We start from the raw sequence: 16,908 nt of genomic DNA on the forward strand, positions 1-16,908 counted from the left end.
CCAGGAGCCTCCCGGAAGCCCGTCAGCCCTCCCCTGCGCAGGTGACAGGCGCAGGTGCTGTACATCTGAGCCTGCCTCCTGGCCTCACCCAGCTTCTTTGCCAGCTACTTTTGTTGTTTCCTTTGGGTCTACAGCACCTCTTTCCCCACTGGGACCCAGGAGTTCTCTATAAGGTCTCTCTCACGGTAGGCCAGTTCCGATTCTGGAAGTGGCTTTGCAGTTTCTCCTCACTCTTAAGTTTCCAAGATGGTGACCATCAAAGGGGACCTACCAAGAATTTCACTTCGGAGGAGGCTGCTCACAGTAGAATCCATTATAGCAACTGGAGTCGTTGGTATGGGCTGTGCAATCAGCATCTTAGTAAAAGTAAGTTATATGCCCTATGCCATAGGGTTAGCAAAGTTTCGTCCTTTGGATATAAGGCTACTGCATATGGTTGTGAAGGTTTTAACCAGTTAAAGGGGGTGAGTGGGGGCCCTATCCAGTCCCTGCTGGTTTAGTCCAGAGGAAAAGATGCACTTTTCTAATTGTTTCACCCAGAGGGGGTTGCTTTTTCTAGTTTTTCTAGTTTTATTCTGTGTTAGAATGTTGACATTTCACTTTTGCTCATGTGATAACAGTATGAAGTACCCCTTCGCTTGACAGGTAAACAGCTCACACACACACACACACACACACACACACACACACACACACAATGAAGAAATAGATGGCAGGAAAAAAGTGTACAACCTCTCTGTTGTGGTGGGTGTCCTACTAGTACCAAACCCAATAGTCCTTTTCCTTTAAAAATCTCCTGCTTCTTAGTCTCAATATTTCCCTTCTTCCTTATCCATCTAAGGTGAGTTTTAGTGTTTAGTTCTTAGTATTGATGTGGCAGATAAAGTTAGCTTCCGGTTAAATGTCTAGACACAGGACTAAAAAGATTCTGACCCCTTTCTAAGAACATCAAACCCTGGTTTGACTCCGTAATGTTTTAGTGAATAGTAATAAACCCTTGAAGCTATGCTTTGTTTTTATTAATGGAATATCTATAAATTTTCCTTAAGCTACCTTTCTATAGCCTTTAATCCTGGGATGATTACTGAATTTAAAGGATTGGCTCCAGGTTTCATCTAGATGACATAAGTATCCTTAAGGCACTAAAAACGTCAGCCTCTGTCAGCTGCAGCTCCTAGCAATCATGAATTCCCAGTGATTCGTTTTGTCCTATCAACTATAATGCCTTTATCAGCGATGTTGTCATTGCTAATGAAAAATCAACATACATGAAAACCAATACATTTGTTGTCAACATCAATATTAATGAAAACAGTGTTCTTTATATATGTTATCTTAAAAAAATCGCAAAAAGTAATTATTAGTTCTGTTTTACAAAGGGGGACAAAAGGCAGGTTGCATGAATAGATAAGTATACAGATAATATGTACAGAAAAACTTGAAGTAAAAGATTTATTTACTATCTCACTTTGAAGGTCCTTTTCGGGAGGAATTGGGCCCTATCCATAAGAAAAAGGTAACAGTCACAATCTCCGAAGAGCTTGAATTCTACAATGCTGACAGCTGTAGCATTTGTAGGTCTTAGAAAATGTGGAGCACGATACCCTACAAAGTCTTGGGTTAAGGCTCACTTTAAACTCGTCCTCTCCTGGCCCTAGCCTTGGCAACTTCTTTCGTTCAAGGAGGTGGTGATACTTTTTATTTTTTTTTTTTTAAGATTTATTTATTTGTTAGAGACAGTGTCAAGAGTGTGAGCAGGGGGAGGGGCAGAAGCAGAGGGAGAGAAAGAATCCCAATGCTAAGGGTAGAGCCCGACCCAGAGCTCCATCCCAAGACACTGAGATCATGACCAGAGCCTAAATCAAGAGTCAGGTGCTTGACCAACGAGTTACCAGAAGCCCCACAGTGGTGGTGATATCTTAAATAGCTCCTTGCTGATAAGGAAGAATTGTCAGTAGGAATTATTACTTTATCATCAGAAATGTATGATACAAACCTATGATCCCAGGGTCCTGGCCCCACAGCAGGCGCTCTGCTCAGCGGGGAGTCTGCTTCACCACCCCCCCCACCACCGCCCACCTGCCTCTCTGCCTACTTGTGATCTTTGTCAAGTAAATAAATCTTTAAAAAAAAAAAAAAGGAGAAAGTACTGGATAGCATAGAGTGTGGATATTCTACCCACCTTCATTTTTATAAATATGGGAAGTGTCCAGAGAGATTAAATTAAAATACTTTTTTTGTTGACTTTATTTTCTTAGACCTTATTTTTTAAGGAAGTTTTAGATTTACAGTAAAATTGAAAACATAGTACAGAGTTCTATCTTTACCTCACACCATGTTATTAACATCCCATGGTACATTTGCCATAATTGATGAGCCAACACCTGTACATTGTCATTAATTAAAATGATGGGTAATGTATTACCCAGATTTCCTTAGTTTTTACCGGATGCCCTTTTTTCTGTTCTAGGATCCTATCAAGAATACCACATTAAATTTAGTCATCATGTCTCCTTAGGCTCCCCTACACTGACAGTTTCTTGGACTTTGTTTTTGATGACTGGCAATTTTGCGGATTACTAGTCAGATATTTTGTAGAATGCCTCTCTGTGGTATTTGGTATTTTTCTCATGGTTAGATGGGTTATGGATTTTGGGGAGGAAGACACAGATTTAAAGTGGCATTTTCACCACATTGTAACCAGAGTACATACTTGTACTCCGGTTTATTATGGTTGATGTTGACCTCAGTCACTGGCTGAGGTAGTATTAGGTTTCTGTACTTAAAGTTACTCTACTCTTTTTTCTCCCTTTCCACACTCTGCTCTTTGGAAGGAAGTCTCCAAGTGCAGCCCGCACTTCAAGGGCAGGGAGTTACTGAGAGTGGAATGTCTGCATAAATTATTCGGAATTCTGCATGGGAGATTTGTTTCTCCCACCCTATTGATTCATTTGTAAATATCACTATGGATTCATGGATTTTATTTTATGTTTTGGGTTATAATCCAATCGTCTTCATTGATTTTGTCTCTCAAATTTTTGCATCTGTGGCCACTGGAAGCTTATTCAGTTCACTACTGTATGCCTCTGACATACCCGTATCATCGACACTGGGCTTCTGTTTTGAGCACTTCCTTACTTTCTGACACTATGTTTTAGCTTCTTCATCTTGTATATTTTCTGGTCCAGGCCCAAATCAGCCTGTTTTCCAAGGATGCCTAGTTCCTGTTATTGGAGAATGGTATTATATAAACCAGGATCTGGGTGCTTGGTGTGCTTATTCCTACTGGGGTAACAGTACATTTTAAAAAATTAGCTTTTCAGGGGCACCTGGGTGGCTCAATGGGTTAAAGCCTCTGCCTTCAGCTCAGATCATGATCCCGGGGTCCTGGGATCAAGCCCCGTGTGGAGCTCTCTGCTCATTGGGAAACCTGCTTCCTCTTCTCTCTCTCTGCCTGCCTCTCTGCCTACTTGTGATCTCTGTGTGAAATTAAAAAAAAATTTTTTTTTAATAAAAAAATAAAAATTGTCTTTTCAAAGATAATTTTATTGAAACTATATAAATCTGCTACATACTACTACAATCACTGAATAATTCAGAGTATTCAGAAAGCACTGACATTAAGTAGCAACATTTCCCTTGTGATAGTTTAGACTTCTAAGCTAATCAGGTATGGTGTAGTTTTTTTTCTTTTTTTTTTTATTGTGTTATGATATAGTTTAAAATTTGAAGTGCTTGCCTTTGGATTTCCATTAATTAGAATAAGTAAAATATCCAACAGTATAAGTTAGACTTATATGCTTAAATACTTATGTACTTACATACTTACACTTTATATTTATATACTTAAATCATAGATGTGTGATTACTTCTAAGTACTAGAACAGTCATTTTATTTTCAGTGAAAATTTTAGTTATTTAAAATTCATAAAAATTTGTAGTTATTTAAAACATTTTCTCAAAAAATAATATATTTGCAGGATTACAAAATAAAAATAACATAAATAGATAGACCTGGCGAAGTATATATTTCATCTAGTTTCCTTCCAGCCTTTCCCCCAACATCTGCTATAGGCACCTATTTAAATTAGTTTCTTGTATATCTTCAGGTGTTTCTTTTGCAAATACAAATACCTTATTTTCCCTCTTTCTTACATATAAAGTAGCAGGCTAGAAATATATAGGACTGATGAGTTTTTGCAGATAATATTGCCTGATTATAGAACCATAAAATTTTATTAGAGTTGGAAGGGGCCTTATATTTTCCTCCATTTATTTAAAAAACAAACTGTTGCTGAGCTGCTTTGTGTTAGGTGGGTGCTAAGCACCACAGTGGAGATGAGTGAACATTTCCTGCTCTCAGGAGCTCAGAGACTGATGAGAAGCTCCTTCTACAGAAGTCCTGCTTTGTCACTGTGCAGCCTCAGCTTCGATTAAAGAGGTGTTCCCTACCTTCAGAGACTCTCCTATTTATTAAACCGTTTCTGTTGCTTTCCTAATTGTGCACTAAAACTTCGTTTGTAACTTGTATTTCATCTGGTTTGGATTTTTATATCATGACATGTTGAACATACTATGTCTCCTCTAAGTCTAATAACTCATAAGACATACATAGATAGCTGGTATAAGAATTTTCTTTCATTCTCCACTTAATTAAGAGGTTTACTCCCTCCCCCTGCTTTTGACTAATTCTTTTATGGCTTGAGTGGTGAAGTTGCCTTTGTGGACGTTGATGAAGGCAAGTTGACTGGCGAGACAATGGCTCTTCAATATGGCAGCCCTTTCAGGAAAATGCCCAACATTGTTTCTAGCAAAGGCTAATGTCATAGTTAAGTACTATAAATATTCTAATGCTACATGAATAAATAAAATCATTCCTTTATCTCCCTTTATAAAGACTTGGTTCTTTTTTTCTTTTAAAGATTTATTTGAGAAAGAGAGAGAGCACCTGCATGTAAGCATGAGCAGGGACTGAGGGAAAGAGAGAGAGCAAGCGAGCAAGAAGAGAGAGGAGAGAGGCTCCTTGCTGAGCATGGAGCCTGATGTGGGGCTTGATCTCACAACTCTAAGAACATGACCTGAGCTGAAATCAAGAGTCAGATGCTCAGCTGGTTGTTCCCCACTCTGTATACTCATAATATCATTAGGTTTTACTTCCATTTGTTTTCAGGGTTTCCTAGAGCACCAGACTGATTTCCTGTGAGCAGCAGTAATAGTAGTTAAGCAGCTAAGCACTTTATGTACATTATTTAACCCTTCACTCAACTTTGAGAGGGTTTACAGATGGTGCGTCTATGAACTGAAGTTAAAGTGAAGTAAGGATTTGAACCCAGTTCTATTTGACTCAAAAGCCTATGTTCTATTTTTTTTTTTTTAAAGGATTTTATCTGAGAGCAAGTGAGCAAGTGAGTATTCATGGGGGGAGAGGCAGGGGCGGAGGGAGAAGCAGCCACCCACTTGAGCAGGGAGCCCCGTGCAGGCTCGATGCAGGACTCCATCCCAGGATTCTGGGATCATGACCTGAGCTAAAGGCAGACGATTAACTAACTGAGCAACAGGCAACCCTGTTAGGAGGTTTTTAAAAAATGTACAGAGGGATGGGTCGGTGGCTCACTTGGTTGAGCATCTGCCTTCGACTCAGGTCATAATCCCAGAGTCCTGGGATGGAGTCCACACTGGGGGCTCCTTGCTCAGTGGGGAGTTTGCTTCTCCCTCTACCTGCTTCTTGGTCTCTCTTGCGCTTGCTCACTCTCTCTAACAGATAAATAAAATCTTTTTTAAAAATGTGCAAGGAAAACTTCAGTAATTTTAGTAAAACTTAGTGACATTTCTTGAATCTAAAAGGGTGCTATGGCATAGTAGATCTAAGGAAGCCAACTATTCAATAAACAGTGTGGTGATGGAGCCTAACAGAAAAGGTGTTAAGGGTGCCCGGGTGGCTCAGTCATTAAGCAACTGCCTTCGGCTCAGGTCACGATCCCAGGGTCCTGTGATCAAGGCCCACATTGGGCTCCCTGTTCGACAGGAAGCCTGCTTTTCCCTCTCCCACTCCTTTTGCTTCTGTTCCCTCTCTTGCTGTATCTCTCTCTCTGTGTCAAATAAATAAATAAAATCTTAAAAAAAGAAGAAAAAGAGAAAAGGTTAAATGTCAGATGTTTTCTTCTATAATGTATTTTCTATTCAAATCTTTCCCCAGTTTACCTTGTCACTGCAAACTCCAACATAGTGATTATCACAGATGCATGCCAGAGAAAAAGAGAAACATGCCTTGATTTAGTCCAGCGAAATGTGTCCATGTTTAAATTAATGATTCCTAGTATTATCTAAAGAGTCCGTGCTGTAAACGGATTATTGTTTCTAATCCAGGTCAGCTTTGTTTTGATTGTTCACTGAAGAATTTTTGTGGGTTGGGTTTAACTTGGTAGAAGAAAATATTTTTTAAAATATTTTTTTTAATTTAAAAAATTTACTTATTAACATATAATGTATTATTAGCCCCAGGAGTACATGTCTGTGAATCGCCAGGTTTACACACTTCACAGCACTCACCATATCACATACCCTCCCCAGTGTCCGTAACCCCACCACCCTCTCCCTACCCCTCTCCCACCATCAACCCTCAGTTTGTTTCATGAGATTAAGAGTCTTTTATGGTTTGTCTCCCTCCCAATCTCATCTTGTTTCATTTTTTTCCTTCTCTGCCCCTCAAACCCCCCATGTTGCATCTTAGCTTCCTCACATCAGGGAGATCATATGACAGTTGTCTTTCTCTGATTGACTTATTTCGCTCAGCATAATACCCTCTAGTTCCGGGGCGCCTGGGTGGCTCAGTGGATTAAGCCTCTGCCTTTGGCCCAGGTCATGATCTTAGGGTCCTGGGATCGAGCCCCGCATCAGGCTCTCTGCTCCTCGGAGAGCCTGCTTCTCCCTCTCTCTCTGCCTGCCTCTCTGCCTACTTGTGATCTCTGTCTGTCAAATAAATAAATAAAATCTTTTAAAAAAAAATACTCTCTAGTTCCAGCCATGCATTGCAAATGTCAAGATTTCGTTTCTTTTTTTTTTTTTTTTTTTAAGATTTTATTTATTTATCCGACAGAGATCACAAGTAGGCAGAGCGGCAGGCAGAGAGAGAGAGGAGGAAGCAGGCTCCCTGCTGAGCAGAGAGCCCGATGCGGAGCTCGATCCCAGGACCCTGAGATCATGACCTGAGCCGAAGGCAGCGGCCTAACCCACTGAGCCACCCAGGCGCCCCGATTTCGTTTCTTTTGATGGCTGCATAGTATTCCATTGTGTGGATGTACCACATCTTCTTTATCCATTCATCTGTTGATGGACATCTAGGCTCTTTCCATAGTTTGGCTATTGTGGACATTGCTGCTATAAACATTTGGGTGCATGTGCCCCTTTGGTTCATTACGTTTGTATATTTAGGGTAAATACCCAGTAGTGCAATTGCTGGGTCATAGGGTAGCTCTATTTTCAACTTTTTGAGGAACCTCCATGCTGTTTTCCAGAGTGGTTGCACCAGCTTGCTCTCCCACCAACAGTGTAGGAGGGTTCCTCTTTCTCCGCATAAAAGATAATTTGTTTTTTGGTGAGAGGGAGAGAGCATGAGCTAGGGGTGTGACAGAGGGAGAGGGAGATAGTGAATTCTTGAGCAGACTTCCCACTGAGCACAGAGCCTGACCCACAGGTGGATCCCAGGACCCTGAGATCATGACCTGAGAGGAAATCAAGAGTCAGCCGCTTAACTGACTGAGCCACCCAGGGACCCTGAGAAAAATATTTAAATTCTAAACCTAAATAATAACCAGAATATGTTCTGATTTTGTTAAAGTAACATGTATTTTGCACAGTTGTAATCAATGTGTATGTACTATAATGATTTCTTTAAACACTAGCACTTATGAAAGCATAATTTGCTTAACCATACAACTTCTGAAGTTTATGTTCCAAAGGCTTTCAAAGGGCTGTTTTCCAGATTATTGAGGGTGCAGAAGTGAACGTAGCCCTCTAGTTTACTGCCTGACTTTCCAGAATTGTACAACTCCTCACTGGTGCAGGATGAAAGTGGACAAATGCAAGATCCATTTTGGAGATAAAATGTGCAGGACTGCTGATTGTATGTAGTGAGGGACAGGAAGGAACAAAACATGACTTCTAGATTTTTTCCTTAAGCAGTTTATCGGGTGGTGGCTCCATTACCAGAGTTGGATGCTTTCAAGGGGTCAGAGTCAGTGAGAGAAGTAGGAGAGGGTGTTGGGTTTAGGAGAGAAAAATCAAGACTCCCAGTTAAGACATGTTGAATTTGAGATATCTGAAGACAACCAGGAAGAAATATCAAACAGGTAGCTGATTGAGTCTGGGGCTCAGGAAATATGGGCTGGGATATTCAGTCAAATTACTGTATTTTAAAGTCATTTGGAGTAGGTTTTGTCTGCAGGTACAACAAAACTGAGTACATGATAATGTTTATTCATTTCAGTTTTGATATCGAGGAACTGATATTTATTTATTAAAGATTTTTATTTGAGAGAGCGAGAGCATGAGAGTACCCATGAGCAGTGGGAGGTGCAGAGAGAGAGGGAGAAGCAGGCTCCCCGCTGAGCAGGAAGCCTGATGCAGGGCTCCATCCCAGGACCCCGACTGAGATCATAACCTGAGCTGAAGGCAAACACTTGACTCACTGAGCCACCCAGGTGCCCTGAGGAACTGCTATTTAAATTTTGTTTGATAATTTTTTGTTTGATAATTTTATTAAATATTTATATGACTACAAGAAGTCTAGCTTCTATCTCTGTCCTCTTTTCCCTTAGCCTCCATTTTAAAAATAAGTAGCCATTAAAAATTTTTATTGTTTAAAAAACATTTTTTGTTTCTATGTACAATTTTCTCCATCCTCTTTTTTTTTTTTTTTAAATAAATTTTATTTATATACTCTCCAAACCCAATGTGGAGCTCAAACACACAACCTCGAGGTAAAGAGTTGCACGCTCCGCCAACTGAGCAAGCCAGGAGCCCCTCCAACACCTTTTTAGTTTAATAACATGTCATAAAGATCAGTCCATAGTATTTAGAAATGTATCAGTTGCTGTGGCTTTGTGGTAAGTTTTGAAATCAGAAGGTGTTAACTCCTCCAACTTTGTTTTTTTTTTTCAAGATTATTTTGGTTTTTCTGAGCTTTTTGCATTTCCACATGAATTTTAGAGGCAGTTTGTCAATTTCTGCAAAAAAGCCTGCAGAGACTCTGTGGTTTTGGTAGTATTTCCAGCTTGACAATCATAAGGCTTCTGATTGATGTCTTCCCATTTATTTATTTAGGACTTCTCTAATTACTTCCAGCAATGTTTTATAGTTTTCAGTCTACAAATCTCCCACTTTTTTAGATGTTTAGATTAGTAGGTTTTAGATAATAGGTTCTTAGGATTTTCTATATATACATCAACATGTCTGTGAATATATTTTTTTATTTTTCCTTTCTAATCTGAATGGCTTTTCTTTCTTTTTCGCATAACTGCCTCGATAGAACATCTAATACAGTACTGCATAAGAGTGGTGAGAATGGGCAACCTTTTCTTAGTTCCCAATTTAAGGATAATGTTTTTCATAAATGCTCCTTAGGGACATTCCCTTCTATTCCTAGTAAGGGTTTTTACCATGAATGGGTATGGGATTTTGTCAAAGACTTTTTTTTTTTTTTTAAAGATTTAATTTATTTACTTGAGAGAAAATGAATCAGCTGGGGTGGGGAGGGGCAGAGGGAGAGGGAGAGGGATAAGCAGATGCCCCACTGAGCAGGGAGCCTGATGCGGGGCTCGATCCCTGGACCCTGGCATCATGACCTGAGCCAAAAGCAGATGCTTAACGTAGCCACCCAGGCACCCCTGTCAAATGCTTTTTGTCTCTTGAGACACTCTTTTTGTTTATATTATGTATTATAATACATAATAATACATTATAATGTATTATGCCACTTGATTTTTGGATGTTAAGCCATAACTTAGTCTTTATGTATAATGCATTTTAATGCTGTTGGATTTGGTTTGCTAACATTTTGTTGGTGTCCATATTTATATATTTTTTAAAGATTTTATTTATTTATTTGACAGAGAGAGAGATCACAAGTAGGCAGAGAGGCAGGAGAGAGAGAGGAGGAAGCAGGCTCCCTGCTGAGCAGAGAGCCCAATGTGGGACTCGATCCCAGGACCCTGAGATCATGACCTGAGCCGAAGGCAGCGGCTTAACCCACTGAGCCACCCAGGTGCCCCAAGACTTGTTTATTCTTAAGACATTTGTCTTTTTCCTGTCCTATTGCATTAGCTAAGAGAATCTCCACTATGGTGTTAAATAGGAACACTGGTAGTGGGTATCCTTGTCTTGTTCCTGACCTTTAATGAAAATGCTTCTAATTTTTCTTCGTTATGGTTAATGTTTGTTTTGGATTTTCACAAATACCTTTTTGAGGCTAAAGACGTTTCCTGCTTTTCCTAGGTTGTTGAGTTTTATTTTTTTAAATCCTAAATGGGCTTAGCATTTCATAATCTTTTCTATAATTCAAATAATCATATGTTTTTTCCTTTAAAGATATTTATTTATTTATTTATTTGACAGAGAGAAATCACAAGTAGATGGAGAGGCAGGCAGAGAGAGAGAGAGAGAGGGGGAAGCAGGCTCCCTGCCAAGCAGAGAGCCCGACGCGGGACTCGATCCCAGAACCCTGAGATCACGACCTGAGCCAAAGGCAGCGGCTTAACCCACTGAGCCACCCAGGCGCCCCTGTTTTTTCCTTTAAATCTCATGTGGTATATTAATATATTTTCTGATACTGAACTGTCTTTGCATTTCTGGGATAAACTCTACTTGGTCCTGAAGTATTTTCAAAGACCCCACTTAATTATATTTGTTAATATTTTATTTAGTACTTGTTGGCATCTATGTAAATAAGTGATTTGGGTTTATTATTTTTCTTGTGGTCTTTTCTTAGTTTTGATGTCAGGGTTTTACTGTTTCTCCCAAAACCTTTTTTGTTATCAAACAGGTTGCATGAAAGAGGAATGAGCTGTTCCGTGAAGTTTTGATAAAATTCATCTGTAAAACAATTTGAAATGGCATGGGGATAGATTTTTGATTTTTTGATAGTTCATTAATGTATATTCGTTTATTCAAATTTTCAATTTCTTTAGTCATTTTAGGAAGTTTTCTAGACCTGATCATTTCATCCAAGCTTTTAAATGTACTGGCATGTATTTCATATTTTATGAGAAGTTGTATCCTGCTCCCCTCACCGCAATCATGGCTCCCAGCCTCAAGGTCATATGTTAGGACATTTTTAACTTCTCTATCTGTGGTTACTTCTGTTTCTTAATATTATTTGTTTGAGATATTGCCCTTTCCCCTTCTAGTTTGGCTAAATATTTTTCTAATTTGAAGCTCCCTCCCCAACAACTAGCTATTTTATTGGTAGATTATTTTTTTAATCCTAGTATGGTCTGTTCTTTACTTCCTTTTACTTTATGATTAATAACTCTTGTCACTGATTTTATATTTGTTTTAAAGATGCATATGAGAATATAAATTTACTAGAAGGTACTTTTTTGGGAGGTTTCTGTGATATTTTTAGGGTTAACATCACCTCTTTGAAATCTAGTAAGGCTTAGTTTGCTATCTAGTTAACTGATGGTGTTTGTAAATGTTCCCTATGTATTTAAGAGAAAAAAATAACTTTATTGGGGATGATGATTTTTCTGTAGTCACAGTTCATTTTATTTATTTTTACTAAGTTACTACTAATTCCTCCTTGTTTTTAATGATTACTGATTTAGGCATATTAAAAATTTCCACTGATTATGAATCAGATTCACCTTGGAATTCCTAATTTTTCTTCATATAATCTAAGGCCATTTTATTAATTGCTTCTAAGTTCATGGTTATTATATGTTGTTGGATTGTTTCATATGCCATGGAGTATCTCTATCCCTATTAATGCTTTTTTGTTAAAAATTCCATTTTTGCTATTACTACAGCTATACTGACCTTTTGGCTTATCATTACCACTTTTTAAATTCATTAAGGAAGAAATTCTGATAAAGCTTATAGTTTAAAATAGTTCACACACCCAAACCATCAGGCTTTACCAGAAGTTTTTCTTTTTCCTACTGGGACTAAGGCCTGATTATGTTTTGCTCAACCGTGATATTCTAAGATCTACGCTTCTCTCTGTTCCCACCTTAACTGACCTTTTTGCTCTAAATGCGTTATTCTCTGAGGAAAACTATCATTTAAAAACTTGATAAGGGAGCATTTGTTTACTGATGTTTGATTTTTTAAGGGTGGGGGCCAGAGGGAGTGAGCGAGCAAGAATCTCAAGCAGGCAACACGTCCAGTGTGGACCCTGACTTGGGGCTCGATCCTTATCGCCCTGAGATCGTGACCTGAGCTGGAATCAAGAGTCAGATGCTGGGGTGCCTATGTGGCTCTGTTGGTTAAGTGGCCTCCAGCTCAGGTTCGTGAACTCAGGATCCTGGGAATGAGCCCGTCGGTCTGTCTGCTCAGCGGAGAGCCTGCTATTCCCTCTCCCTCTGCCTGCTGGTGCTGTCAAATAAATAAAATCTTATTAAAAAAAAAAAAGATGCTTAATCAACTGAGCCACCTAGGCACCCATTTCTCAAAATTTTTTATGGAGTGAACCTACTACTGTGTTTTTTGCACAAAGACTATGTAAGGCAGCAACAAAAAGCTTTTATTTAATTTATTTATATTGGGTATTGTTGGAATTGTGGTATAGTTGGAATTGATAAAGAACTCTGTTTTTTTAGATTTACCAGTTTTAGATAAACCTAAAAAATGTATCATGTTAGAGAAAAACATTTTCTGACATGAACTCATTTTCTCTTAAGAACTTTTTCTTCTCCATGGATACCTTAACCTATGTAGCCTGAAAGTTGAGTGGGTTTTCCAAAACCCGTGTTAGTGGCAGTGGCTGTAATCTGGACAGACACTGCCTGTTTCTGTTTTCTGGGCAGAGGCTTGGTATGCATTCTGGAAGCTGTCATGGGTTGGTCCTGGGAGAGCACAGAGACTCAAGTGGTAAGCCTGAAAGCACCACTGAGCTGTGCATTCTCCAAAGATATTTAGACAATATTGATCGTATAGTTAGTTCATCATGAAATAACATAGTTTGAGTGGGGGGAAAAGGACTTACTCCCCTCTAGGCCCTTTTACACTTAAACACTGTTTTAATAATAATCTACCAGAAAAACCAATAGATTTGAAAAAAGTAAGAATGTTACTATAATCCTACCTTTGGATTAAAAGACTTTCTTAATGCAGCGCTGAATAACATGATACAGTTTATATTTAACTTGGCACACTCTAGAAAGGTCAGTGCAGTAAACCAAGTAACGCAAATTCTTAAAGAATATTTATTTATTATAGAGCGAGTGAGAGCTTAAGCTCAGGGGGATAGGGCAGAGGGAGAAAGACAGAGAAACCCGAGTGGGCTCGTGCTGAGTGCAGAGCTCGACACAGGGCTGGATCTCACAACCCCGGGATCATGACCTGAGCTGAAACCAAGAGTAGGACACTTAACCGACAGTGACACCCAGGTGCCCCGTGAATTCTTCATATTAACTGAAGAACATTATAGGGAAGAGGAATGGTGCTGTGGTGATGGTAGTACTTTTTTTTCAGTTTTTCCTAAGAACCCTTGAAATCCATTCAGATAAAGCTTAAAACTTATCTACAGTTGGAAGTTTAAAACTAACTTTCTTGTGTGGAGAATCTCTGGCAAGATGATAGAATTATGGGCCCTATCCCTAGAGAGATCTTAGTTTAGCCTATTTTGGGCACGACATAGACATCCGAATTTGGTAATTCCGTTGAACATTCCTATTTGAAAGCCACTCATCACAACTGTAACAGATCTGCTAAGGCTTAAAAAAAATGCCGTTTACACAATACCATGTAGTAAAAATACTTCGGTGCCTTTTTCTTAGTTCCTGTGTAGAGTGGAGTGAACATTGCTGGGGTCTCTCTGAAGGATCTGAACTTAGACACAGGAACTGACGAAGATCCCGAGCAGTGGGAAAATGTCCAAACAGTTGCCAGGTAATATGCTCGTTTTGCATTTTCAGTCCCTGGAGTTAGATGTGAGCCTGAATTCTACCAGGGAGATGAGACTAGCTCCCCTAGGTATACATTGTTTTATTTCCCACACTTTTCATTGGCTCACCAGATTATAAATTCTTAAGCAGTCAGGGACCGAGTCTGTCTTTTTCTGAGCCTAATCCTAAACACAGCAGGTACTCACTTGTTGACAATATATTATTTTAAACTTTATAGTCTGTACTGTTACTGGTAAAATTGATACCCGTTATTAATTTCTGTATCTCTATACTTACCCTCATAACTGTTTAAATGACCAACTGCTGTAAGAAAATTTTTTTTTTAAAGATTTATTTGACAGACAGAGATCACAAGTAGGCAGAGACACAGGCAGAAGAGGAGGCAGAGAGGAGGAAGCAGGCCCCCTGCCGAGCAGAGAGTCCAATGCAGGGCTCGATTCCAGGACTCTGAGATCATGACCTGAGCTGAAGGCAGAGGATTAACCCACCGAGCCACCCAGGCGCCCCTGTAAGAAATTTCTAGGGGAAATTATTGATGGAAACACTTCAGTTCTGTGACATTGTCAAGATAGGTTGCCAGACATGGATGTTCAATGACATTTCTTCTGAAGTTAACTTCTTATGTTCATGATTTCTTTTAACTCCAGAGTGGTTCCGAGATGATTAAAAAGAAAGGATATACTTCTTGGGGGGTTTCCCTATCTGTAGGGGATTTAATGGAAAGTATTTTGAAGACTCTTAGGAGACTATATCCAGTTTCCACCATGAGTTAGGCAGGATGTTCATATTTGAAAAATTATTTAACGTTACCACAAAACAGGGGTAAAAGAGGATCTGTGAGGAACAACTTTTTTTTATAAATATTTTATTTATTTGGCAGAGAGAGATCACAGGTAGGTAGAGAGGCTGGCAGAGAGAGAGAGAGGGAAGCAGGCTCCCCGCTGAGCAGAGAGCCTGACGCGGGACTCAATCCCAGGACCCCGAGACCATGACCCGAGCCAAAGGCAGCAGCTTAACCCACTGAGCCACCCAGGCGCCCCAGGAACAATTAATTTTTGAGGTTGATCTTGTACAAGCATCTCTCTTTCTGAAGTCTATTTGCTGCTGAAGAGACTGAGAAAGGGGTGGTGTTGGTGGTAGAGGAACTTACCTTTGTAGACCTTTGTCCTGGTATTTATTATTCAATTACATAAAACTAAGTTTCTTTGCATGTTTATCTATACAAATATCTGGTAACATTGTGAAACACTGTGGGTAGGTCTTGCACCATTTTGAGTTATTCTCTAAAAGTTCCAATTTTGTCCAATGAAGAGAAAAAAGAAGCACTAGTGGGCGCTTGGGTGGCTCAGCGGGTTAAGGCCTCTAACTTTGGCTCAGGTCATGATCCCAGGGTCCTGGGATAGAGTCCTGCATTGGGCTCCTGGCTCTGTGGGGAGTCTGCTTCTGCCTGACTTTCTCCCCTCTCATGCATTCTCTCACTCTCGAATAAATAAATAGATAAATAAAACCTTAAAAAAAAAAAAAACAACCAAAACACTAGTAACAGAAGTGTTAGCAGTTAGTCTCCTGGAGAAGGTAAGTTGAGGCCTGGGTAAAACTCCCCCGCTAGTCTGAATATGACAGGCTAAAGCAAAATGGAATAAAATGACTGGGAATAAACTAATAGGAATTTTGAAGGGATTCCCTGCTAGGAAGTGATATGGGGTAAGGAGACGGCTAAAGGAGAGTGGTTCCCAGCAAGCATGACCAGAGCCTGGGGCCCGTGTGGAAAGATGGCTGGTGTATTAAATAGTAAATATGTCTAACCATCTGTTTTACATTTTTCTCTGTCCTGTTGGTCTATTTTTCTGCCATAATTCATACCACAAGTCTCTTAAATACTCATTCACTCAGCAACTGCTGTTTTTGATGTTACAGACCTTTGTAGAAAGAGGAGGGAATGGAGGGAAGGGCAGGGGTAGGAAAGAAGGGGAGGAAAGGAAGAAATTATTATTTTTTAATATTTTATTTATTTATTTGACAGACAGAGATTACAAGTAGGCAGAGAGGCAGGCAGAGAGAGGAAGAAGCAGGCTCCCTGCTGAGCAGAGAGCCCGATGTGGGACTCGATCCCAGGACCCTGGGATCATGACCTGAGCCGAAGGCAGAGGCTTTAACCCACTGAGCCACCCAGGCGCCCTGGAAGAAATAATTAAGCCTTTACTTTCAGGTCCTCTATGGATAAAAGAAGTATTCCTTAGTGCTTCTTTGTGTCCTGCTCATAAAGGTAAAGCTAACCCCTGAAGAGGAGGCTTGTTTGAAAAAAAAAGTGTAGAAACTCTGGGAAATTCAGAAGCTCAAGCTTTAAAGTTGCTTAAAGCTTCCATTCTGAAGTTAAGGAAGGAAAGATGGTAGTTATAGGATTAGATATGTCAAAATTTTGAATAAACCTGAATTCCTTAATGTGGAAAAAGGGGGCAACACTGAGTTCTCTATTTAGCTCTCCAGCTGTTTGACCATCCAAATGTTGGATGATACTTCGTGTTTCCAGTTCCTGTATGACTGCAGTTCGTGCCTAGGTGTAGGTGTTAGACACACACACCCCATTTGGTTCAAAAGAATGATGTGTGTATACTGTGTTCAGAGATTCTGATCCTTGTGTTCTGGCTGGCTGATATGTTCACTGATACACTATAAAAAAGTTGCAACCAGCTGGTGCAACCACTCTGGAAAACAGCATGGAGGTTCCTCAAAAAGATGAAAATGGAGCTATCCTATGACCCAGCAATTACACTACTGGGTATTT

General features: G+C 39.7%; 1 pseudogene; it reads left to right on the plus strand.

Moving 5' to 3' along the window:
* The first annotated feature begins 246 nt into the window (after positions 1-246).
* On the plus strand, positions 247-16,580 carry LOC116599842 (annotated as a pseudogene).
* Positions 16,581-16,908: the final 328 nt, after the last annotated feature.

The sequence above is a fragment of the Mustela erminea genome, chromosome 9 (genome assembly GCF_009829155.1).
Source record: "Mustela erminea isolate mMusErm1 chromosome 9, mMusErm1.Pri, whole genome shotgun sequence".
In the NCBI taxonomy this organism is placed as follows: domain Eukaryota; kingdom Metazoa; phylum Chordata; class Mammalia; order Carnivora; family Mustelidae; genus Mustela; species Mustela erminea.